Source organism: Procambarus clarkii, chromosome 23 (genome assembly GCF_040958095.1).
Source record: "Procambarus clarkii isolate CNS0578487 chromosome 23, FALCON_Pclarkii_2.0, whole genome shotgun sequence".
NCBI classification, from domain to species: Eukaryota; Metazoa; Arthropoda; class Malacostraca; order Decapoda; family Cambaridae; genus Procambarus; species Procambarus clarkii.
Genome location: NC_091172.1, coordinates 14,339,700 through 14,367,199, shown reverse-complemented (window position 1 = coordinate 14,367,199; position 27,500 = coordinate 14,339,700). Strand labels below are relative to the sequence as shown.

The window sequence follows — 27,500 nt, the reverse complement described above, 5'->3', positions numbered from 1 at the left end:
AATTGTATATATTGATTATTGGATTTACTTTAGATTTCATAATCCTAAAAATGTTGTGGTTTATATCATTTCTTCATGGATCTATTTTACTATAGATAATTATCTTTTTTCAGGTGAGAGCGGTAGAGGTACTTAGTCTCTGATTTGTGAGAGATGAGGAAATGAAGGGAAGTCAGCAGGAGCAGAAAATGGGTGAGTGGGTGGTGAGTGAAGGAGAGTAGATAGAAAATTTATGAAAGGAACTTCTTCATTGTCTACCTGACACCCATCGTGTAGGTAGCTGTTGAGAGATGGGGGGGGGGGGAGGGAAGGGGTTAGTATATCATAGGCTTGTGAAGAATATAACCAAATTCGCCTCATAAGGAAAATAGAGGCACGTGGTATTGGAGAGGACCTTACCTTGCGGTTACCTTGCGTTGGTTCCGAGGCTCAACGTCCCCGCGGCCCGGTCTCTGACCAGGACTCTTGATTGGTGGTCTGGTCAGTCAAACTGTTGGACGTTACTGCTTGCAACTTGACGTATGAATCACAGCCGAGTTGATCATCTTAAGCTGGTTAATTAAGGAATTAGATATCGCATAATGAAAAGGGCATATCAACTTTCGACTGGGCATCAGAAAATAACATGATGTTTAACAGTGATAAATTCCAGGTACTCAGGTACAGTAAAAATGAGGACCTTAAACATAATACAGAGTACAAAACACAATCAAATGTGCCCATAGTAGAAAAACAGCATGTCAAGGATTTGGGAATAATAAAGTCTGACGACCTAACGTTTAAGGAGCATAACCAAGCAAATATTGCGACAGCCAGAAAAATGATAAGATGGATTACGAGAACTTTCAAATCCAGGGATCCTATCACAATGGTTGTACTCTTCAAGTCACTTGTGTTATCCCGTCTTGAGTACTGCTCAGTACTCGCTTCCCCCTTCAGAGCAGGAGAGATTGCTGAAATAGAGGGAATACAGAGAACATATACGGCTCGCATAGACGCAATAAAGCACCTAAATTATTGGGATCGTCTCAAAGCTCTCCAAATGTACTCACTAGAAAGAAGACGAGAGAGATATCAAATAATATACACCTGGAAGATACTGGAGGGCCAAGTACCAAATCTACACAGTAAAATAACAACGTACTGGAGTGAACGACATGGAAGAAAATGTAGAATGGAACCAGTGAAGAGCAGAGGTGCCATAGGCACAATCAGAGAACACTGTATAAACATCAGAGGTCCGCGGTTGTTCAACGTCCTCCCAGCGAGTATAAGAAATATTGCCGGAACAACCGTGGACATTTTCAAGAGGAAACTAGATTTATTCCTCCAAGGAGTGCCGGACCAACCGGGCTGTGGTGGGTATGTGGGCCTGCGGGCCGCTCCAAGCAACAGCCTGGTGGATCAAACTCTCACAAGTCCAGCCTGGCCTCGGGCCGGGCTTGGGGAGTAGAACAACTCCCAGAACCCTATCAACCAGGTATCAACCAGGTATGTCAGACGTCACCCTAACCCCACTATACTTTGAAGAAGCCACAGACAGTATACCTATGCACTCTGCACCAGACCCTCATTCTTGGAATTCCACATTCGGCAAGAATTGTAAAAAAAAAAAAAAAAAAAAAAAAAAAAAAAAAAACTATCGCAAGTTCTTGAAATTTTTTTTGAGACTAAATACTGGTGTTTTTCCTGACATGCTTAAAACAGCGTAGATAGGCTTCACTCCGTGATGGTGGGAATATAGCAGAGGCACAACATTATAGACCAATAGTATCACACAATGTTTGAAAGAGTGCTAAGATCACAAAACACATGGAATGTCTACATAACCCTGGAGATAAATGTGACCATGGTGTTATTGCACACAAAATGTACTAAAAATGCTTCACTGGCAAAATAGACAGATGGATGTTAAATTTCCTAACTAACAGAATCCAGAGTATAATAGTCTACGAAGTAAAATGCGGATCATCCACCGTGAAAGGCTCAGTACCCGCACGGTACTGTGCTTGCTCAGGTACTTTTTTTTATCCTCATATCGGACATAAACAAAGCAACAAAATTATAGTACCTTATCATCTTTTCCAGACCGCACTAGGATTTTTATGAGAGTAGACAACATAGAAGACACAGCAAAACTCCAATATGATGTTAATTAAGTCTTTCAAATACGCCATAGGAAATAACTTGGTGTTCGGTGAGGATAAGTTCCAACTACTGCGCTATGGAAAGAAACGAAAATATAAAAACAAAACGCACACAAGACAGTTAAACCTCTCACACACTGAAAGAAAATGCAATGTAAAACATTTAGGACTAATATGTCTGAAAAACCTTACTGTTGAAGAACACAATAAAGCAGCTGTCACAATCACAAGAAAAAGAAAGTTGGATGGTAAGAACCTTTCAAAAAGATGCCGTACCAGTGAGATTGTCTTTAAGACACTGGTGCTATACACACACACACACACACACAACACCACACGAGACAGGAAGGCAAGGCAGGGAACTCTATTAACGTAAAGGGCTCAAGACTTTTCAACACTCCCTCTATACATAAGGGGCATAACTGGCCGGCCTTTCGCAGTGTTCAAATGGTACCTGATAAACACCTTCAAAGGATACCTGATCAACCAGGCTGTGCCTCAGACCTGGTTGATACCTGGTTGATGGGGTTCTGGGAGTTGTTGTTCTCCCCAAGCGCGGCCTGAGGCCAGGCTTGACTTGTGAGAGTTTGGTCCACCAGGCTGTTGCTTGGAGCGGCCCGCAGGCCCCCATACCCACCCATACATCATGCTGTGAGCAACCTCGTTGAATAGCCTGGTAGACTGTCAACGAGGAAGCCTGGTAGACTATCACCCAGGAAGCCTGGTAGACTATCACCCAGGAAGCCTGGTAGACTATCACCCAGGAAGCCTGGTAGACTATCACCCAGGAAGCCTGGTAGACTATCACCCAGGAAGCCTGGTAGACTATCACCCAGGAAGCCTGGTAGACTATCACCCAGGAAGCCTGGTAGACTATCACCCAGGAAGCCTGGTAGACTATCACCCAGGAAGCCTGGTAGACTATCACCCAGGAAGCCTGGTCAGGAAGTCACCGGACCGCGGGGACGTTGATCCCTGTAACCAACTCAAGATAACAAGCAACAGCCTGGTGGACCAAACTCTCACGTCAAGCCTGGCCTCGGGTCGGGCTTGGGAAGTAGGACAACTCCCAGAACCCCATCAACCAGGTATAACCACAAGGCAAGTAAGTACCTAGCATGGTAGTCAACTTAATTAACATCATATAAAATAGTGTAACACATTTAACAATGATGCCCATATTTTTACCAGCAAGTGATTGGAGGGAGTTGAGTGTCTTAACCTGTGATGATGCAAGTAGTTTTGGTCACTCCTGACACCTGCTCCAAGGTATTTGTGCTCCTCATAAATTTCAGTGTTTTAATTACTGATGTTAAAAGATAAAGGGACTTTGTTCAATTGGGAGGGTTAAGAGTTGTGTATTTTGTTATGTAGATAATGAGGTCGCATTCAACGCTTTTAGTAGCAAGAGAATAAAGTAGAGCGTGCTACCCAGGTTGACTATAGGGAACAACACAGCATAACACATTCGTCAGCTACTGTGGGAATATCAATCATTAATTTGTGCATGAAAACATTGGTAGGTTTTGGACTAATCACTCGACTCTGAGGTATTACTTCTAACTCCCCTTCCTAAAGAGAACGTTGGCTAGTTTTTCCAAGATTAGTTTTGTTAATTATATCAATATGTGTCTCAAAGGTGGTGTTAGGATTAATTTGGGGACGGGAAGGGGGAAGGGTTGTTTAAAAAGGCAATTACATTGACGGAGGGGAGGGTAGTAAGGGTAAGCGCATTTATGGCGGGAGTTCACGGTGGCGTCGAGGATTGGGGGAGGGTTTAAAGGTGTGGCGAGTGTGAGGGGGAAGCCGCTCACAAGCACTTGAGCCAAATCAATATGTTACTCAAGCGGTGTGAGGTGAGGCGGCATTAACAGGGACGGGGAACACTGACGGTGCCACCAGCACGCTTCAGGCAGCTCACGACCCCTCCTCCTCGCTATACCACACACCAACACCCGCCATCACCGGAGCGGGCCATGGCTATGCTCCACCCTCACACTCCAACCCTTCTCTTGATTTGCCACTCCGTAAAAAAATCCATCCTCCTAACCTAATGAGGATCGTACGAACCCAAGCAACCCACCAAACCTATCAAGTACGAGGCGTAGAAAACGTAAATATATGTAAGCCGTTACTTTTCATGGTTGCATTTTTATGTTGATTATCATAACGGAAAAATCAACCGATTGGACGGTTGATTTGAGAGGACGGATTGGACGGGCGACGGCAGGAAGGAGGCGAGGTTGAACCAGAAATAAAAAGGTTTAGATGAAGGAAGAAAATGGTAATAGTGAAAAAGAAGAAAGTTGTTATGAAGTAGAGGCGAGATGAGGACAAAGAAGGTTAGAAAAAGCTTAAGGAGAAGGATAAGGAAGGATGCAATTAAGAAGTTTGAGTGCCGCGAACACAATTAGTAGAACACGACATGAACATCAGAGGCCCACGACCTTTCAATCTTTTGCCAACAGAGCAAAGACTAAGTCAAACAAATAAAATAAAGTCGAAGCGCAGTGAAAATATCTGTACCTCAGGGCTTTTTCTCATTTTCATATCAGATACAGACAACAATACAAGTAACAGCTCCGTGTCGTACTTTGCAGATGATACAAAAATGAGCATGACAATTTCTTATGTAGAAGAAACTGAAAACTACAAACAGATATTAAATTAGGTATGGTAGAAATGAAGACCTTAAACGAAATTCACGTCCAAGACGCAATCAGATCTTCTCACTGAAGGAAAACACCATGTAAAAGATCTGGGAATTATGATGACTGACGACCTGACATTTAGTGAACATAACACGTAATCTCTGGATTTGAACGTTATCATCACAATGTTAATACTATTAAATCACTGTTGTTCTACTCCCGGGCTCAGGGAGTAGGACTTCCGGAACCCTCTCCAGGTATGCTCCAGGTAAACAATTTTAAGAAATGTCGCTGGAACAACAGTGGAAGATTCAAGAGAGACCTAGCAGGTTTCTGCTGGGTTGACAGGATCGACTGTGATGCTATTTGGGCCTTCAAGTTACGAAGATAAAGATCCTCATAGACCAGACAATCTCCTGGGAAGGCTGCGGGAGTATAAGTACTCGAAGTTATCAAGTAAGGTTAGGGAAGGATTAGGGAGGGGGGGGGGGGTATAGAAAGATGGAGAACGGCAGGTAGGGATTAGGGAGATGGGAAAGGGGGGGGGGGGTAGGAAAAGGTGGTGGTGGGCCAGTAAAAAAGGTGGTAGACCTTTGGCAGGATAAGGTAAGGTTTATGAGGGGGAAAAGGTGTTTCATGGGAAGACCGAGGTCGTCAGAGAAAGTTGATGTGAAGAGGACGTGTGGGAAAATATTGAAGAGGAAGATATGAAAGTAGGTATAGTAGGAAATATAGGGGGTGGGTTTATGAGGAATGTGGCTGTCTTCCCCACCTCGCCCTTCACCTGTTTAGATTTCGTTTTCTTTGTTGTGTTCGTCGTGTCTGCTTGCTTAAGCTTTTCCGTTATTCTTTCCTTCACTTTTAGAGTCTTCCGAGTTTTCTCTCTTAAATAGTCAGGGTTTAAATCTCTAAAAACAGGCCGCCGCGAGCCCGGCCTGAGGCCAGCTATGATCAAGGCATCAAGATATGATCAAGCATCAAGATATGATCAAGGAACTCTTTTTATTTTTAGTAGAAGGATGAATTACACAGTGATCACTATGCAACCTCTGAGTGACATAGATTACTCAGAGGTTGCATAGATTGTGATTCACACATTTGGCCAAAGTTTGGGGTCTTTATACTTTTGTTAAAGATGAGGTGTCCAAGCTTTGTTCTTGTCAAAAGCGATAGCTCGCGAGAGCGCATCAGTTAAACAAGGACACGGGTCAGTCTGCCTGCCTCTAAATTAAAATTCATTGAATGTTTGCCTAGTAAGAATACAGGTATACATGTATAAGGATCGCTAACGACTTCTTGATGTTCAAAAGGGATAAACATTTCCAAAAGTATACCTGATCAACGTCAGACTGCAAACAGCTGCTGCTATAGCAGCCTGACTGACCAGACCACCACTCACGAGGCCTAGTCATAGACCGGGCCGCGGTGAGATTGATCCTCTGAACCACTTTAAGGTATCTTAGTGTTTCTAGCCTGTGTGTGTATCGGGTGGTACAGCGCGTTTAGATATTAACTACGCTGAATCTGAAAACAAGTTAGATAAACAGTTAAAATTTAATGTCGTTTGGTTAAAAATATTAGCTCACTCAAATTCAGTGGAAAGTGACGACCTTAACCTCGCCAGTGTGAACCTCTAGGAGCGGGAAGCGGTCGAAGATGAATACGAGAGACTGGAATATCTGAATAGTAATCAGAAATGAAAAGCTGGGCCAGAAGGATAACTTAAGGACGAACACACACACCAAAACAATAGAACTGAGTTGCACAATGGTGGTCAGGGGGAGGGGGAGGGAGGGATGCCGTGGGAGGGAGATAGACTGGTAAGGAGGGGAGATATAGTTATCAGATAGATGTGAGGGAGATGGTTTGTGTATGCTTACCTATCACTGAGTACGGGGAGGTGATGTCTACCTTTTTATGCCTCTCCTGCCACCCATGTTGTACCTGTTGCCATATAATTTGACTTCTAATCTTCGAATAATTATCCAATCTGACCCTTAAAGTTGTGGATTCTAGTGGCTTCCACAACTTCCAAGTGCATTCCAATAAAATCAAAAGCTTTATTCATAATTGGTCGTGCATTTATAATTGGTGAAGTTTACATATAAAGTTGCAGTACATTAATTACATGTGTGTGTGTGTCAGTATCATCATTGCATATAGACAACTAGGTGAGTACACCGTAATACCTCCACCATCATAATCACAGCATCTCCATAACCCTGGACAACATGGTTCCAGAACAGGGCGCTCTTGCCTGTCACAGTTGCTGGACCACTATGACATGGCATTAGATGCTATGGAAGACAGACAAAACGCTGATGTAATTTACACAGATTTCGCAAAAGCCTTTGACAAATGTGACCATGGTGTTATTGCACATAAAATGCGTTCAAAAGGAATTACCGGAAAAATAGGCCGATGGATCTACAATTTCCTGACTAACAGAACCCAATGTATAATTGTCAACAAAATCAAATCCGGTCCATCAACCGTGAAGAGCTCAGTCCCCCAGGGTACTGTGCTTGCTCCAGTACTTTTTCTCATCCTCATATCGGACATAGACAAGAACACAACCTATAGCACGGTATCATCCTTTGCAGATGACACTAGGATTTTCATGAGAGTAGATACCATAGAGGATATGGCAAACCTCCAATCAGATATAAATCAGGTCTTTCTATGGGCTACAGAAAATAATATGGTGTTTAACGAAAATAAGTTCCAGCTCATGCGCTACGGAAAAAAATGAAAATATAAAACGGAAACCACGTACAAAATGCAGTCAAATCATAACATAGAACAAAAAGGTAATGTAAAGGACCTGGGTGTACTCATGTCGGAAGACCTTACCTTTAAAGAACACAATAAAGTAGCCGTCACAACTGCAAGAAAAATGACAGGTTAGATAACAAGAACCTTTCACACTAGAGATGCTGTACCGATGATGATACTCTTCAAGACGCTAGTGCTCTCTAGAGAGGAGTACTGCTGCACAATGACAGCCCCTTTCAAGCTGGAGAAATTGCTGACCTGGAGAGCGTGCAGAGATCCTTTACTGCTAGAATCCACTCAGTAAAACATCTAAACTATTGGGACCGACTAAAAAGTCTAAATCTGTATTCTCTTGAGCGCAGGCGGGAGATATACATAATAATCTATACGTGGAAAATATTAGAGGGTCTGGTCCCAAACCTGCACACAGAAATAACATCACATGAGACCAGGAGGCATGGCAGGATGTGCAGAATACCCCCGTTGAAAAGCAGAGGTGCAATAGGTACTCTGAGAGAGAACTCTATCAACATCAGAGGCCCGAGACTGTTCAACACGCTTCCACTACACATAAGGGGCATAACTGGCCGACCCCTCACAGTGTTCAAGAGAGAACTGGATAAGCACCTCCAAAGGATACCTGATCAACCAGGCTGTGATTCATACGTCAGGCTGCGAGCAGCCGCGTCAAACAGCCTGGTTGACCAGTCCAACAACCAGGAGGCCTGGTCGACGACCGGGCCGCGGGGACGCTAAGCCCCGAAACAACTCCAAGGTAAGGTACCTTATCTTGCGAGGATTTCGTGGCTCAACGTCTAACTCAATAATCAGTTTGTTATTAAATTGAATTTGCAGAATTCTCCTCCTCCTTGGATTTGAGGCTGGTTGCACAGGTGCACTGCCCGTGCTTGTCTGACTCTCCATTGGGTTGTGATCTGAGTAACATGCATTTGTAATCATTGTTACTGATCAGTTCATCGTTGTTTGAAAAAATAAGGTCTATCGTGTTTTCTTTCCTGGTTGGTTGTACAATTTGCTGTACTGTACAAAGGCTTAAAACAAATTTGTCACACATCTGCAAGAGGTCATTTGTGTGTGACTGTTCTTTCAAACTGCTTCCTGTGTGTCTCTGCTTTAACAGTATTTGCCACATTTTTCCGTTTTAGATGCTTAAAGTTGAAATCACCACGCAAGATTTCCGGGGCAGGGTTTGTGAGGTCTTCTAAGCAACATTCTATTTTCATAAGTTGATCTTTAAACTGCTGAGAATTTGCATCGGCTGGACCTGGACAGAACAACCACCCCAGAACCCTTTCCAGATGAACTGGCGTCGCAGATGAGGCGGGAGGGAAGAGAGGAGGAGGATGAAACATGAGGGAAGAGTGATGCAATATAAATGGAGGATGATAAAAAAGGACGAGGGAAAAGAGAGGAATAGAAGGTTGCAGGATGAGTAAGCATGAAGGAAGGCGAGGAAGGGAAGGATGGTAGAAGAGGCAAGTGCGATGTCATCAACCTGTCCTAAAGCCAGGCTTGTTAAAGCGGTGGCCGTCCCCTAAGACGCATTCATCAATTTTAACAAAGCGTGTATTAATGAAAAGTAGGTTTACTCTCAAATATTATATATTAAAGTTCTGGGTACACTTAAAAGGTCTAAGTCCGTGTTCTCTAGAGTTTTGAGATACAATAATTTACACGTGGGAATTATTAGAGAGACATTCCGAATTCGCACAAGAAAAAAGCATCACATGAAACCAGTCGGCATGGCATGATGTGCAAAATAGCCCCATTGAAATGAAGATGTACGATACATACACTACCTACCTACCTTGTGGCTACCTTGTAAAGGTTCCGTGGATCAAAGGAACCTGAGAGAGACCTGGGTAAACACTTCCGAAGGATATCTGATCAACTAGGCTATGACTCATACGTCAGGCTGTGAGCAGCCGCGTTCGACAGCCTGGTTGACCAGATGACCAACTAGGAGGCCTGGTCAGAGACCGAACCACAATGACGTTGATTGTGGAAACCAGCACAAGGTTACTTACTTTGTTATTACCTTGCGTATGGTTTAGCGGCTTAGCGTCCCCGCGGCCCGGTCCTCGACTAGGCCTCGTTGTTGAATTGGTCGATCAGGCTGTTGGACGCGGTTGCTTGCAGCCAGACGTACGAGTCACAGCCTGATTGAGCAGGTATCCTTTGGAGGGGCTTGTCAAGTTCTCTTGAACACTGTGAAGGGGATGTAGGCCTGCGGGCCGCTCCAAGCAAGAGCCTGGTGGACCACACTCTCACCAAGTCAGGCCTGGCCTCAGGCCGGGCTTGGGGAGTAGAACAACTCCCAGAACCCCGTCAAGCAGGTATCAAGCAGGGGTCGGCCAGTTATGCCCCTTATGTGTAGTGGAAGCGTGTTGAACAGTTTCGGGCCTCTGATGTTGATAGAGTTCTCTCTGAGTACCTATTGCACCTCTGCTCTTCAACGGGGGTATTCTGCACATCCTGCCATGCCTCCTGGTCTCATTTGATGTTATTTCTGTGTGCAGGTTTGGGACCAGCCCCTCTACTATTTTCCATGTGTAAATTATTAGGCATCTCCCGCCTGCGCTCAAGAGAATACAGATTTGGGCATTTTAGTCTGTCCCAATAGTTTAGATGTTTTACTGAGTGGATTCTAGCAGTAAAGGATCTCTGCACGCTCTCCAGGTCAGCAATTTCTTCAGCTTTGAAAGGGGCTGTCATTGTGCAGCAGTACTCCACTCTAGAGAGCACTAGCGCCTTGAAGAGTATCATCATTAGTATTGCATCTCTAGTGTGAAAAGTTCTTGTTATGCAACCTGTCATTTTTCTTGCAGTTGTGACGGCTACTTTATTGTGTTCTTTAAAGGTAAGATCTTCCGACATGAGTACACTTAGATCCTTTACATTGCTTTTTCGTTCTGTGTTATGATTTGACTGCGTTTTGTACATGGTTTCTGCTTTTATATTTTCTTTTTCCGTAGCGCAAGAGCTGGAAATTTTTACATGCTGTTCATTCAAAACGGGAATTTTCTCAAATGTAAATTATTATAATAGCATATTGTGTATATATGGGCATAGGTTAGGTTAGGTGTTTAGGTTCTGTTGTCGATTATTTGTATTTGTAGTACGTGGGTGAAGCATTTATAGCGCTGTGCTTCGAACAAAATTCGTCAATGAAGCGTTTGTTCCGGAAGTGTTCGATCGAAATCAGTTGAGATTAGTGTGTAAACCTTTTTTCATTCATGAACAGGGGGTTTGGCGTGTGCATGGAATGGTCTTTGGGTCTTTGTTTGGAGGACGGGCTGGCAATTCGAGCAGACGATGTGAACGAAGCATTCAACCCGTCCTAGCATACAAAGACCCAAGCTCGCTAATCCAGCCGCGAAACCTCCTGTTTATGCAGAACAGCATGTAAAAATTTATGAATGCGTCTGTGGGGTCGACCGCTGGATGGAATGGACTCGAGTCGAAGACTGATTTGGTTATTATTGATATTTTTCTATGGGTCAGCCTCAATAGATTAGGCGGGTTGCTTGGGTTCGTACCCTTCTAGTTAGAGAAAAAGTTGTACTTTTTACGGTATCAAATAGAGAAAACGGGCTGAAGGGTATCAGGCGTGGGAAGGCTGTGGGGGGGAGGGGGGGGGGGACTAGTAGATGAAGCTAGATTAAAAGTGAAGGTGAAGGTGGTGTGGAGAGCTTCCTCCAACTGCCAGTTGGCCCTGGGGGGAACCAGTCTAATCACTGCTGCTCTGTTAAAGCTCAGCTGGGTCTCTGCAACCTCCAGTAGTGGCTGGATATTTACCGCTGAGAGCCAAACTTCTCCTCTTGTGAAATTGTTCGTTCCCATTTGTGCCTCTTTCTTATCTTACGTTCCTCCTTTATTCCTTATAATTAGTCAATGCTTATTATATAGAGCTCTCAGTATAAAGTTAAATGTCGACAGACTTTATATATCTTAATTAACTGCTGTTTGTTGTGGATTACAAATTGTAGGGTCATGGTATTTGAAATTCTTAACCCATCCTCTTATAATTACAGTACTCTTTGGTAGTCCCCGCGCTTCGCCAGCGATTTGGCCTGGGTTCGTATCGTGGCCGGGGAGGATTGACTAGGCGACAGTCCTTAACTGTACGCTTCTGTTCACCCAGCAGTGAATGGGTACCTGGTTGTTAAACAATGTCAGGTCGTATTCCAGGGAAAACATAAGATAGAGGACCTGCCCAAAACGCTATGCTTGCAAGTGTCTCTACAAGAATGTAAAAACTCTGTGTGTGTGTGTGCGCGCGCGCACCTATTTATACTTACCTAGTTGTGCTTGAGTGGTTTGAGCTTTGGCTCTTTGGTCCCGCCTCTCAACTGTCAATCTACTGGTGTAGAGATTCCCGAGCTTCATCATATCTACATTTGAAACTATGGAGTCAGCTTCGACAACATCAGTTCCTAGTGTGTGTGTGTGTGTGTGTGTGTGTGTGTGTGTGTGTGTGTGTGTGTGTGTGTGTATTCACATAGTTGTGCTTGCGGGGGTTGAGCCCTGCTCTTTCGGCCCGCCTCTCAACTGTCAATCAGTAAACTGTTATTAACTACTAACTTATTCTTCCCCCACCCCCTGCGCGTATAGTTAAACCCCCCTCCACTCTCTCTCCCCCTCCCCTCCTCTCTCTCCCCCCCCCCTCCTCTCTCTCTCTCCCCCCCCTCCTCTCTCCCCCCCCCTCCTCTCTCTCTCTCCCCCCCCTCCTCTCTCTCTCCCCCCCTCCTCTCTCTCCCCCCCTCCTCTCTCTCCCCCCCTCCTCTCTCTCCCCCCCTCCTCTCTCTCCCCCCTCCTCTCTCTTTCTCCCCCCCTCATCTCTCTTTCTCCCCCCCCTCCTCTCTCTTTCTCCCCCCCCTCCTCTCTCTTTCTCCCCCCCCTCCTCTCTCTTTCTCCCCCCCCTCCTCTCTCTTTCTCCCCCCCTCCTCTCTCTCTCCCCCCCTCCTCTCTCTCCCCCCCTGCCCTCTCTCCCCCCCTGCCCTCTCTCCCCCCCTGCCCTCTCTCCCCCCCTGCCCTCTCTCCCCCCCTGCCCTATCTCTCTCCCCCTGCCCTCTCTCTCTCCCCCCTCCTCTCTCTCCCCCCTCTTTCTCTCCTCCCCCTCTTTCTCTCCCCCCCTCTCTCTCCAGTCCATTTTTTACGTTTGATCAAATAGTTGCTATTAGTACTATCCATTTAGGAGAATGGGCTGTAGTAAAAAAAATAATCTTGTCCTGTCTCAACCGTGGACATCTTCAAGAGGAAACTAGATTTATTCCTCCAAGGAGTGCCGGACCAACCGGGCTGTGGTGGGTATGTGGGCCTGCGGGCCGCTCCAAGCAACAGCCTGGTGGACCAAACTCTCACAAGTCAAGCCTGGCCTCGGGCCGGGCTTGGGGAGTAGAAAAACTCCCAGAACCCCATCAACCAGGTATCAACCAGGTATCAACCAGGTATCAACCAGGTTCAGATAAAGCAATACGATTGTTTTGTTATGATTTGTTATTGTTTGGCTACGTACTTCCCGCCGTCACGTTCTCCCGTGTCCGTGGGTGTACCGTGTTCCCGGTCGTAGCTCTAGTTCATAGTACTACGTTTATTGATACAATCAAATACATCTCAAAAGGATGGAGTAGCTTAGGCTATTTCTACCCCGACATTTATCATGCCAACATCATTTGGCGTTCCCAGACGGTCACCCATCCAAGTAGTAACCAAACTTAATGTTGCTTAACTTTGCTGATCGGACGAGAAGCGGTGTTACCAACGTGGTATGGCTGTAGTGTTTGTTGTGTGGTAGTTGGGGGAGGTTGTTTTGGTGCATGATGGTTGTAGTTTTGGGTTGTGGAGGTGGTGAGTAGAATTATCATAATTAAAATGGTGGTTAGCGTTGCTGGCTAGTAGTTGTGGTAATTAATAATGTTGGTAGGGAATTGGTGGATAATGTTATTGGTTGGTGGTACCGTGGGTTGGTATTGGCAGTTATAGAGTAGTTTGTGGTAATGATGTGATAGCTGGGGATGGGGGGGGGGGTTATGGCAGAGCTGGTAAGTGGGTTGTTGGGGGGGGGGGGGATTGTGGTGGTGGGCGGCGGCCAGGCTTGCCTCCTGGGGCGACTCCCACTGATCAATACTTCCACCCACCACATTCTCTTACACCGCCCACGCTCCACTGTCAGCCCGCACTAGCCAGCCCACCCACGCCCACCAAGCACGGCTGGCGGGATACCTCCCCACCACCACTGGATATTTTAATTAAAAAAAAAACCCTGTTGAGTTTATTAAACTTTTATCTTCATTAATATGAACCAACTTAGTTATTTCTATTTAGATTTAAATTTGCATTTTTATATCTATTGATTAAAATATAAAAATCCAACCCGGATAGTTTGGGGTTTTAAGAATATATATATATATATATATATATATATATATATATATATATATATATATATATATATATATATATATATATATATATATATATATATACATATATATATACATATATATATATATATATATATATATATATATATATATATATATATATATATATATATATATACATATATATATACATATATATATATATATATATATATATATATATATATATATATATATACATATATATATATATATATATATATATATATATATATATATATATATATATAACTGAAAACTCACACCCCAGAAGTGACTCGAACCCATACTCCCAGAAGTAACGCATCTGGTATGTACAAGACGCCTTAATCCACTTGACCATCACGACCGGACATAATGAGGTGATAGCCGAGGCTATTTGAACCACCCCACCGCCGGCACTCGGATAGTTATCTTGGGCATAGCATTTTACCAAATCACCTCATTCTTTGGGGCAACACGTGAGGAACACAAATGCGAACAAGCCTGAATGGTCCCCAGGACATATGCAACTGAAAACTCACACCCCAGAAGTGACTCGAACCCATACTCCCAGAAGCAACGCATCTGGTATGTACAAGACGCCTTAATCCACTTGACCATCACGACCGGACATAATGAGGTGATAGCCGAGGCTATTTGAACCACCCCACCGCCGGCACTCGGATAGTTATCTTGGGCATAGCATTTTACCAAATCACCTCATTCTTTGGGGCAACACGTGAGGAACACAAATGCGAACAAGCCTGAATGGTCCCCAGGACATATGCAACTGAAAACTCACACCCCAGAAGTGACTCGAACCCATACTCCCAGAAGCAACGCATCTGGTATGTACAAGACGCCTTAATCCACTTGACCATCACGACCGGACATAATGAGGTGATAGCCGAGGCTATTTGAACCACCCCACCGCCGGCACTCGGATAGTTATCTTGGGCATAGCATTTTACCAAATCACCTCATTCTTTGGGGCAACACGTGAGGAACACAAATGCGAACAAGCCTGAATGGTCCCCAGGACATATGCAACTGAAAACTCACACCCCAGAAGTGACTCGAACCCATACTCCCAGAAGCAACGCATCTGGTATGTACAAGACGCCTTAATCCACTTGACCATCACGACCGGACATAATGAGGTGATAGCCGAGGCTATTTGAACCACCCCACCGCCGGCACTCGGATAGTTATCTTGGGCATAGCATTTTACCAAATCACCTCATTCTTTGGGGCAACACGTGAGGAACACAAATGCGAACAAGCCTGAATGGTCCCCAGGACATATGCAACTGAAAACTCACACCCCAGAAGTGACTCGAACCCATACTCCCAGAAGCAACGCATCTGGTATGTACAAGACGCCTTAATCCACTTGACCATCACGACCGGACATAATGAGGTGATAGCCGAGGCTATTTGAACCACCCCACCGCCGGCACTCGGATAGTTATCTTGGGCATAGCATTTTACCAAATCACCTCATTCTTTGGGGCAACACGTGAGGAACACAAATGCGAACAAGCCAGAATGGTCCCCAGGACATATGCAACTGAAAACTCACACCCCAGAAGTGACTCGAACCCATACTCCCAGAAGCAACGCATCTGGTATGTACAAGACGCCTTAATCCACTTGACCATCACGACCGGACATAATGAGGTGATAGCCGAGGCTATTTGAACCACCCCACCGCCGGCACTCGGATAGTTATCTTGGGCATAGCATTTTACCAAATCACCTCATTCTTTGGGGCAACACGTGAGGAACACAAATGCGAACAAGCCTGAATGGTCCCCAGGACATATGCAACTGAAAACTCACACCCCAGAAGTGACTCGAACCCATACTCCCAGAAGCAACGCATCTGGTATGTACAAGACGCCTTAATCCACTTGACCATCACGACCGGACATAATGAGGTGATAGCCGAGGCTATTTGAACCACCCCACCGCCGGCACTCGGATAGTTATCTTGGGCATAGCATTTTACCAAATCACCTCATTCTTTGGGGCAACACGTGAGGAACACAAATGCGAACAAGCCTGAATGGTCCCCAGGACATATGCAACTGAAAACTCACACCCCAGAAGTGACTCGAACCCATACTCCCAGAAGCAACGCATCTGGTATGTACAAGACGCCTTAATCCACTTGACCATCACGACCGGACATAATGAGGTGATAGCCGAGGCTATTTGAACCACCCCACCGCCGGCACTCGGATAGTTATCTTGGGCATAGCATTTTACCAAATCACCTCATTCTTTGGGGCAACACGTGAGGAACACAAATGCGAACAAGCCTGAATGGTCCCCAGGACATATGCAACTGAAAACTCACACCCCAGAAGTGACTCGAACCCATACTCCCAGAAGCAACGCATCTGGTATGTACAAGACGCCTTAATCCACTTGACCATCACGACCGGACATAATGAGGTGATAGCCGAGGCTATTTGAACCACCCCACCGCCGGCACTCGGATAGTTATCTTGGGCATAGCATTTTACCAAATCACCTCATTCTTTGGGGCAACACGTGAGGAACACAAATGCGAACAAGCCTGAATGGTCCCCAGGACATATGCAACTGAAAACTCACACCCCAGAAGTGACTCGAACCCATACTCCCAGAAACAACGCATCTGGTATGTACAAGACGCCTTAATCCACTTGACCATCACGACCGGACATAATGAGGTGATAGCCGAGGCTATTTGAACCACCCCACCGCCGGCACTCGGATAGTTATCTTGGGCATAGCATTTTACCAAATCACCTCATTCTTTGGGGCAACACGTGAGGAACACAAATGCGAACAAGCCTGAATGGTCCCCAGGACATATGCAACTGAAAACTCACACCCCAGAAGTGACTCGAACCCATACTCCCAGAAGCAACGCATCTGGTATGTACAAGACGCCTTAATCCACTTGACCATCACGACCGGACATAATGAGGTGATAGCCGAGGCTATTTGAACCACCCCACCGCCGGCACTCGGATAGTTATCTTGGGCATAGCATTTTACCAAATCACCTCATTCTTTGGGGCAACACGTGAGGAACACAAATGCGAACAAGCCTGAATGGTCCCCAGGACATATGCAACTGAAAACTCACACCCCAGAAGTGACTCGAACCCATACTCCCAGAAGCAACGCATCTGGTATGTACAAGACGCCTTAATCCACTTGACCATCACGACCGGACATAATGAGGTGATAGCCGAGGCTATTTGAACCACCCCACCGCCGGCACTCGGATAGTTATCTTGGGCATAGCATTTTACCAAATCACCTCATTCTTTGGGGCAACACGTGAGGAACACAAATGCGAACAAGCCTGAATGGTCCCCAGGACATATGCAACTGAAAACTCACACCCCAGAAGTGACTCGAACCCATACTCCCAGAAGCAACGCATCTGGTATGTACAAGACGCCTTAATCCACTTGACCATCACGACCGGACATAATGAGGTGATAGCCGAGGCTATTTGAACCACCCCACCGCCGGCACTCGGATAGTTATCTTGGGCATAGCATTTTACCAAATCACCTCATTCTTTGGGGCAACACGTGAGGAACACAAATGCGAACAAGCCTGAATGGTCCCCAGGACATATGCAACTGAAAACTCACACCCCAGAAGTGACTCGAACCCATACTCCCAGAAGCAACGCATCTGGTATGTACAAGACGCCTTAATCCACTTGACCATCACGACCGGACATAATGAGGTGATAGCCGAGGCTATTTGAACCACCCCACCGCCGGCACTCGGATAGTTATCTTGGGCATAGCATTTTACCAAATCACCTCATTCTTTGGGGCAACACGTGAGGAACACAAATGCGAACAAGCCTGAATGGTCCCCAGGACATATGCAACTGAAAACTCACACCCCAGAAGTGACTCGAACCCATACTCCCAGAAGCAACGCATCTGGTATGTACAAGACGCCTTAATCCACTTGACCATCACGACCGGACATAATGAGGTGATAGCCGAGGCTATTTGAACCACCCCACCGCCGGCACTCGGATAGTTATCTTGGGCATAGCATTTTACCAAATCACCTCATTCTTTGGGGCAACACGTGAGGAACACAAATGCGAACAAGCCTGAATGGTCCCCAGGACATATGCAACTGAAAACTCACACCCCAGAAGTGACTCGAACCCATACTCCCAGAAGCAACGCATCTGGTATGTACAAGACGCCTTAATCCACTTGACCATCACGACCGGACATAATGAGGTGATAGCCGAGGCTATTTGAACCACCCCACCGCCGGCACTCGGATAGTTATCTTGGGCATAGCATTTTACCAAATCACCTCATTCTTTGGGGCAACACGTGAGGAACACAAATGCGAACAAGCCTGAATGGTCCCCAGGACATATGCAACTGAAAACTCACACCCCAGAAGTGACTCGAACCCATACTCCCAGAAGCAACGCATCTGGTATGTACAAGACGCCTTAATCCACTTGACCATCACGACCGGACATAATGAGGTGATAGCCGAGGCTATTTGAACCACCCCACCGCCGGCACTCGGATAGTTATCTTGGGCATAGCATTTTACCAAATCACCTCATTCTTTGGGGCAACACGTGAGGAACACAAATGCGAACAAGCCTGAATGGTCCCCAGGACATATGCAACTGAAAACTCACACCCCAGAAGTGACTCGAACATTTGTGTTCCTCACGTGTTGCCCCAAAGAATGAGGTGATTTGGTAAAATGCTATGCCCAAGATAACTATCCGAGTGCCGGCGGTGGGGTGGTTCAAATAGCCTCGGCTATCACCTCATTATGTCCGGTCGTGATGGTCAAGTGGATTAAGGCGTCTTGTACATACCAGATGCGTTGCTTCTGGGAGTATGGGTTCGAGTCACTTCTGGGGTGTGAGTTTTCAGTTGCATATGTCCTGGGGACCATTCAGGCTTGTTCGCATTTGTGTTCCTCACGTGTTGCCCCAAAGAATGAGGTGATTTGGTAAAATGCTATGCCCAAGATAACTATCCGAGTGCCGGCGGTGGGGTGGTTCAAATAGCCTCGGCTATCACCTCATTATGTCCGGTCGTGATGGTCAAGTGGATTAAGGCGTCTTGTACATACCAGATGCGTTGCTTCTGGGAGTATGGGTTCGAGTCACTTCTGGGGTGTGAGTTTTCAGTTGCATATGTCCTGGGGACCATTCAGGCTTGTTCGCATTTGTGTTCCTCACGTGTTGCCCCAAAGAATGAGGTGATTTGGTAAAATGCTATGCCCAAGATAACTATCCGAGTGCCGGCGGTGGGGTGGTTCAAATAGCCTCGGCTATCACCTCATTATGTCCGGTCGTGATGGTCAAGTGGATTAAGGCGTCTTGTACATACCAGATGCGTTGCTTCTGGGAGTATGGGTTCGAGTCACTTCTGGGGTGTGAGTTTTCAGTTGCATATGTCCTGGGGACCATTCAGGCTTGTTCGCATTTGTGTTCCTCACGTGTTGCCCCAAAGAATGAGGTGATTTGGTAAAATGCTATGCCCAAGATAACTATCCGAGTGCCGGCGGTGGGGTGGTTCAAATAGCCTCGGCTATCACCTCATTATGTCCGGTCGTGATGGTCAAGTGGATTAAGGCGTCTTGTACATACCAGATGCGTTGCTTCTGGGAGTATGGGTTCGAGTCACTTCTGGGGTGTGAGTTTTCAGTTGCATATGTCCTGGGGACCATTCAGGCTTGTTCGCATTTGTGTTCCTCACGTGTTGCCCCAAAGAATGAGGTGATTTGGTAAAATGCTATGCCCAAGATAACTATCCGAGTGCCGGCGGTGGGGTGGTTCAAATAGCCTCGGCTATCACCTCATTATGTCCGGTCGTGATGGTCAAGTGGATTAAGGCGTCTTGTACATACCAGATGCGTTGCTTCTGGGAGTATGGGTTCGAGTCACTTCTGGGGTGTGAGTTTTCAGTTGCATATGTCCTGGGGACCATTCAGGCTTGTTCGCATTTGTGTTCCTCACGTGTTGCCCCAAAGAATGAGGTGATTTGGTAAAATGCTATGCCCAAGATAACTATCCGAGTGCCGGCGGTGGGGTGGTTCAAATAGCCTCGGCTATCACCTCATTATGTCCGGTCGTGATGGTCAAGTGGATTAAGGCGTCTTGTACATACCAGATGCGTTGCTTCTGGGAGTATGGGTTCGAGTCACTTCTGGGGTGTGAGTTTTCAGTTGCATATGTCCTGGGGACCATTCAGGCTTGTTCGCATTTGTGTTCCTCACGTGTTGCCCCAAAGAATGAGGTGATTTGGTAAAATGCTATGCCCAAGATAACTATCCGAGTGCCGGCGGTGGGGTGGTTCAAATAGCCTCGGCTATCACCTCATTATGTCCGGTCGTGATGGTCAAGTGGATTAAGGCGTCTTGTACATACCAGATGCGTTGCTTCTGGGAGTATGGGTTCGAGTCACTTCTGGGGTGTGAGTTTTCAGTTGCATATGTCCTGGGGACCATTCAGGCTTGTTCGCATTTGTGTTCCTCACGTGTTGCCCCAAAGAATGAGGTGATTTGGTAAAATGCTATGCCCAAGATAACTATCCGAGTGCCGGCGGTGGGGTGGTTCAAATAGCCTCGGCTATCACCTCATTATGTCCGGTCGTGATGGTCAAGTGGATTAAGGCGTCTTGTACATACCAGATGCGTTGCTTCTGGGAGTATGGGTTCGAGTCACTTCTGGGGTGTGAGTTTTCAGTTGCATATGTCCTGGGGACCATTCAGGCTTGTTCGCATTTGTGTTCCTCACGTGTTGCCCCAAAGAATGAGGTGATTTGGTAAAATGCTATGCCCAAGATAACTATCCGAGTGCCGGCGGTGGGGTGGTTCAAATAGCCTCGGCTATCACCTCATTATGTCCGGTCGTGATGGTCAAGTGGATTAAGGCGTCTTGTACATACCAGATGCGTTGCTTCTGGGAGTATGGGTTCGAGTCACTTCTGGGGTGTGAGTTTTCAGTTGCATATGTCCTGGGGACCATTCAGGCTTGTTCGCATATATATATATATATATATATATATATATATATATATATATATATATATATATATATATATATATATATATATATATATATATTTATGCCAACCCTGTCACCAATTAAGCTATTGGCACACACTACACACCCCTCACCTGTTTATACATATATGATTCCCAAGCCAGACTTTCTTAACAACCCATCCTCCTATTCAGATAGTACCCATTGTGACGGGTGTCAGTAGTCACAATTCGTAGGTACTTAGCTTTTAGATAGTAGTATACTGACTAGTAAGCAATTCTTCTAGAATAAAGCTAAAAACACTAACTTAAATATCCCTAGGCGTAGTATAGTACACATGTACTATATTAGGCCTCATGATATTGTGTAATAGGTCTAAGAAGGTTAGATTAGTTTAGTTTGTCATAAGTTAGTACATAAGTAAAAAAAATAACTAAATAATAAATAATAAATAAAAAATAGAAGGATGGGCTGTTTTTTTTTTAAGTTTAGTATACCTTAATTTTACTTTATGAAACGATGCCATTTCAAAATCTGTCTTTACTCACAAGCCATATATTTCATTCTTCCTTTCGTCATTTCGTACCAACTTTGTCTTCCTCTAAGTTCTGCTCTCCTTTAGTTTCATCTCTTATTATTTTCCCTTCCTCTTTAGTTTACTCGGTTTACACTAGCTCTTTAATTCGCTCTCTTACGGGGTGAAGGTGACTGTGTGCTCTCAGTATGGCTTGTTAATTAAGCGCCTTCTCTGGTAAAAGGACACAAGACAGACTAAAAGTGTTGTAATAACTAAGGAGGAGATCAACGCTCCCGTTGTGGGGCTGGGCCCAGTTCATGTCTCCTCCTGGGGATTTTTGCCCGCCCGTTTTTGGCCGTTGCCCCGCCCGTTTTTGGCCGTTGCCCCGCCCGTTTTTGGCCGTTGCCCCGCCCATTCCTCACATTCTTCGGAGACGCTGTTTTGGTAGAGCCAGTTTTTCCCGTGCGGCGTGCCAGTCGCCACATACCTGGGGAAAATAGGTGTTAGGACACGCCCGTCACACCTCGTAATCTGTGTGTGTGTATGTATGTACACACACACAAACACACACACACACACACACACACACACACACACACACACACACACACACACACACACACACACACACATACATACATACATACACACACACACACATACATACATACATACACACATATATATATATATATATATATATATATATATATATATATATATATATATATATATATCCATCCATCCATCCCACTGGCCACATGAGTGTCAGGTATTGTGTGAAGGTCATCAGTGGTTGGTTGTGTTCGCCTGCATCTTTATCTCACTAGTGTGTGTACACTGTCACCACGCCGGTAGATCTCGTTTGTATCAACACGTTTGTCATCTGGAGTTTTATTTGAATGATTATAACTTTGGCGGATGGTGATTGTAATTTAATCCAAAGTGTTTACGGGGCTATTCATGCCCGTGCCACCTTTTGGGCGGCTTAATCTTTATTGTCATCCCGAGTGTCTTGTCAATACCCAGCAAGCCTCCTTGTTGTCAACATCTTAACCCAGCCAACCTCCTTGTTGTCAACATCTTAACCCAGCCAACCTCCTTGTTGTCAACATCTTAACCCAGCCAACCTCCTTGTTGTCAACATCTTAACCCAGCCAACCTCCTTGTTGTCAACATCTTAACCCAGCCAACCTCCTTGTTGTCAACATCTTAACCCAGCCAACCTCCTTGTTGTCAACATATTAACCCAGCCAACCTCCTTGTTGTCAACATCTTAACCCAGCCAACCTCCTTGTTGTCAACATCTTAACCCAGCCAACCTCCTTGTTGTCAACATCTTAACCCAGCCAACCTCCTTGTTGTCAACATCTTAACCCAGCCAACCTCCTTGTTGTCAGCATCTTAACCCAGCCAACCTCCTTGTTGTCAACATCTTAACCCAGCCAACCTCCTTGTTGTCAACATCTTAACCCAGCCAACCTCCTTGTCAGCATCTTAACCCAGCCAACCTCCTTGTCAGCATCTTAACCCAGCCAACCTCCTTGTTGTCAGCATCTTAACCCAGCCAACCTCCTTGTTGTCAACATCTTAACTCGGCCAACCTCCTTGTTGTCAACATCTTAACCCAGCCAACCTCCTTGTTGTCAGCATCTTAACCCAGCCAACCTCCTTGTTGTCAACATCTTAACCCAGCCAACCTCCTTGTTGTCAGCATCTTAACCCAGCCAACCTCCTTGTTGTCAACATCTTAACCCAGCCAACCTCCTTGTTGTCAACATCTTAACTCGGCCAACCTCCTTGTTGTCAACATCTTAACTCAGCCAACCTCCTTGTCAGCATCTTAACCCAGCCAACCTCCTTGTTGTCAACATCTTAACTCAGCCAACCTCCTTGTTGTCAGCATCTTAACCCAGCCAACCTCCTTGTTGTCAACATCTTAACTCGGCCAACCTCCTTGTTGTCAACATCTTAACTCAGCCAACCTCCTTGTCAGCATCTTAACCCAGCCAACCTCCTTGTTGTCAACATCTTAACTCAGCCAACCTCCTTGTCAGCATCTTAACCCAGCCAACCTCCTTGTTGTCAGCATCTTAACCCAGCCAACCTCCTTGTTGTCAACATCTTAACCCATCCAACCTCCTTGTTGTCAACATCTTAACTCAGCCAACCTCCTTGTCAGCATCTTAACCCAGCCAACCTACTTGTTGTCAGCATCTTAACCCAGCCAACCTCCTTGTCAGCATCTTAACCCAGCCAACCTCCTTGTTGTCAACATCTTAACTCAGCCAACCTCCTTGTCAGCATCTTAACCCAGCCAACCTACTTGTTGTCAGCATCTTAACCCAGCCAACCTCCTTGTCAGCATCTTAACCCAGCCAACCTCCTTGTTGCCAACATCTTAACTCGGCCAACCTCCTTGTTGTCAACATCTTAACTCGGCCAACCTCCTTGTTGTCAACATCTTAACCCAGCCAACCTACTTGTTGTCAACATCTTAACTCAGCCAACCTACTTGTTGTCAACATCTTAACCCAGCCAACCTCCTTGTTGTCAACATCTTAACTCAGCCAACCTCCTTGTTGTCAACATCTTAACCCAGCCAACCTCCTTGTTGTCAGCATCTTAACCCAGCCAACCTCCTTGTTGTCAACATCTTAACCCAGCCAACCTCCTTGTTGTCAACATCTTAACTCAGCCAACCGACCTGGACTCTCCCGGCTCATTACGTGAGGTATGTTTTTCTATTACTTCCATTTGGGGCTGCAACCAGACTTCCAAGGTCACTCGCTGGAGACTTTATTAACAATTAGTTTAGAAATTTGCGCATATCCTCAGATTGTTTACAGACTGCTAGCTCTAGCTACATGGTGTTGGTTGTAGGTATCACTGTCCTCACGCCCGTCTCTGATAAGATATCTGGACTGATGGCAGGATGTACAAAACAGCCTTATTGAAAAGCTGTGGTGCAAACTCTGCAATAGGTAAGCTGAGAGTGAACTCGATCAACATCAGTAGCCAAAGACTTCAACAAAATATAAGGGCGTAACTGTGTCCGACCTCTCACGGTGTTCAAAAGAAGTTAGTAAACACCTCCAAAGGATACCTTATCAACCAGGCTGTGATTCATACGTCAGACTGCGAGTCATTGCGCGAATTCTCCTTGGCTATAGGCACATCTGGCAGGTTAGTGAGGCTGAGCCACTGCCAGAATATTCAGATTGTAAACTCTGTGATGAACCTTTAATGCATTCACTAGAACACTTTATTGTTGAATGTGAAGCCGTAAAGGACTTTAGACCTCCTGGTCTCTTGTACCACCAACTGTGTAACTATTTCAGTGACTCAGGTGTTCTGGACGACATCCTAACAATTTATACAAAATTTGCTTGTCCGTTTTAAAGAATGAAGAACAATTTTACTTATATTACTTCTAAGCTGCATCACTTATGAACCCATCCCTGCCCTTGTGTGGCAGTGCACAATAGAAAGTTGTTTTTACATATTCATACATTAAAACATTGATTGTAACCATGATATATATGTACTTCAGCCTACAGTTTAGACCTATTGTCTTGTATATGACCCTCTGTCCTGCGTGACAGTCAATACCAGCATTATCCTCACTTTAATAAGACTTAATTGAAATCCTCAGATAAGGCAAAATTGTAATTAATTTTGTCAATAAAGATGTTAATAATAATAAGAAGACTGCGAGCGGTGTCGTCTAACAGCCTGATTAACCAGACCACCAACCATAAGGCCTGATCAGAGACTGGGCCACGGGGACGTTGATCCCCGATTGATTGCTTGGTGAAGATTAAGCCATTCAAGAGGTGGCACGGGCATGAGTAGCCCGTAAGTGGTAGATGTTTGTCGTGAATGTGATGCGAGTAACTGTGAGGTGATCCCCTGGAAGCAACACAAGGTAAACCCCAGGTAAGGTGGCTAAGTTGTATGGTGCTTGCAACTGGTAGCTTGATGTAGGCACCTTATACATGCGCCTGAGGCTCTACGCCTCAAGCCCGGCCCTAGCTGTCTTGTGAGTAATACATCCAGAAGCCTTGCTTGGAGCGGGGACCAGTCTAACTCATCACGCTTCTGCCTATTTGTTAACCATGCTTATCACAGGAGCTATTTAACTAACCCATCCTCACACTGCAAACAGTTGTGGGCCTGCGGGCCGCTCCAAGCAACAGCCTGGTGGACCAAACTCTCACAAGTCAAGCCTGGCCTCGGGCCGGGCTTGGGGAGTAGAAGAACTCCCAGAACCCCATCAACCAGGTACATCAAAGGGCCGAGATTTGTCAACACTCCCGCTACATATAAGGGGCATAACTGGCCGGCCTCTCAGTGTTCAAGAGAGAACTCGATAAACACCTTCAAATGATACCAGATCAAGTAAGCTGTGAGTCATACGAGCAGCCGCGTTCAACATCCTGGTTGATCAGACGTCCAGCCAGGAGGCCTAGTATGAGACAGGGCCGCGGGGACGTTGATCCTCGGTATCACCACAAGATACCCTCACTTTCCTCAAACCAGGTGGAAGACTCGAGTAACTTTGAACTGTGTTGTGTTCTCAGTAGAAGGTACATTCACAGAGATACTAGTTTGCGTGAATAAGTCGACTCTACTGTACCTGTCAGACACAAAGATGGGTGCCACAGCTTGAGATACAGAATACAGCTTCTCACTCTGGGGGGGGGGGGGGGGGGGAGGGGGAGGGGATGTTTCTGAGTTTAATAGACGGCATGGCAATATAGTTTTTGTTTGGGTTGTCAATTAAAGATATATTTACTTGATTTATTAACTTAATGATTTTGTGCTCCTTTAAGAACCCACCCACCACACGCCAACACCACCAACCTACCAACCACACCCCCCCCCCCCAACCCACCCATAATATACAACAGAGGTACTGTTAAATATACATGACCAGGGCAAATACAAACAATGCCACAAATAGAAACATGCCACAGATGCAAATAAAATAACAAACTTTAACAATTCAAGCGCAAATACAAACTGTTTTTCGTTAGGTTGGAATTAGACCTGGTGTTGCAGATGTGTTAGACAATTATCTCTGTGAAGTTGTGTTGCCAGGGTAAGGTGGGAAGAGTAAGAGGCAAGTAGAGATAACCTGCAGGTAAACTTTCCGACAAGGGCCATACCAGCTCCGGGTTACCAGGTGTGACCACGAGCTGACTGAAGGAAGCCTGGCAAGAACCTTTTTTACTGCGTGGTTGATGAGTGGATGGCATGACGACGCAAGGGGCCGGTTTGTGAGGTGTGGACAGTGAAGCCACCAGCAAGTATATACAGTTGCTTTGATCAACGATACGTTGAATTCGACCTTGGCCATCATAAATGGTTGCATTGTCACAGAAACAGCACGCGTGGTACCTCACCCGATATGGGGAGGGTTAAGCCCTACCTCACAGTCTTCCTCACATGCTGGAACATGTCTTGATATAGACAGTCTTGGCTACAACATACCTTGTGGTACTGCGCCTTAGCTAAGACATAGCTGTAGAAATGGAAATTTCAGAAATTTCCTGAATTTCTGATCCGGACGTTCCTGATCAGCTATGATACGGGGCCTCTAGGTCGCTGCCAACACCACCATCAACCACCACTACCTTACCGACCAAGTCATCGTAAAACAAATGCGTAAGACACTCGCCGGGATGTGCGGTCATAGAAACTCTGGAACCCAAGCACAAGTAAACTCAGCCCCGACCACACCCTCAGGCAGTGGTTGAGGTGAGCAGCCCTGACGACTAGAGGGTAGTAATGCCCCGTTCCCAACACGTGCTTCAAAGGTATTTATACTCTGAGGTATGATATTAGAGACGCCTCTCATTATGCGAACAATTATTGTTTAATAATTAACAATTATAGCTCACGGTATTGGGG

At 45.6% G+C, this 27,500-nt stretch overlaps 1 long non-coding RNA gene and 1 pseudogene across 1 annotated transcript in view; one reads left to right on the top strand and one right to left on the bottom strand.

Annotated features, from left to right (window-relative positions):
• LOC138367865 (uncharacterized) overlaps positions 1 to 27,500 on the top strand; it is a 150,933-nt gene that overhangs the window by 96,356 nt on the left and 27,077 nt on the right. The window lies entirely within an intron of this gene.
• Positions 13,258 to 13,376, bottom strand: LOC123764166 (5S ribosomal RNA; annotated as a pseudogene).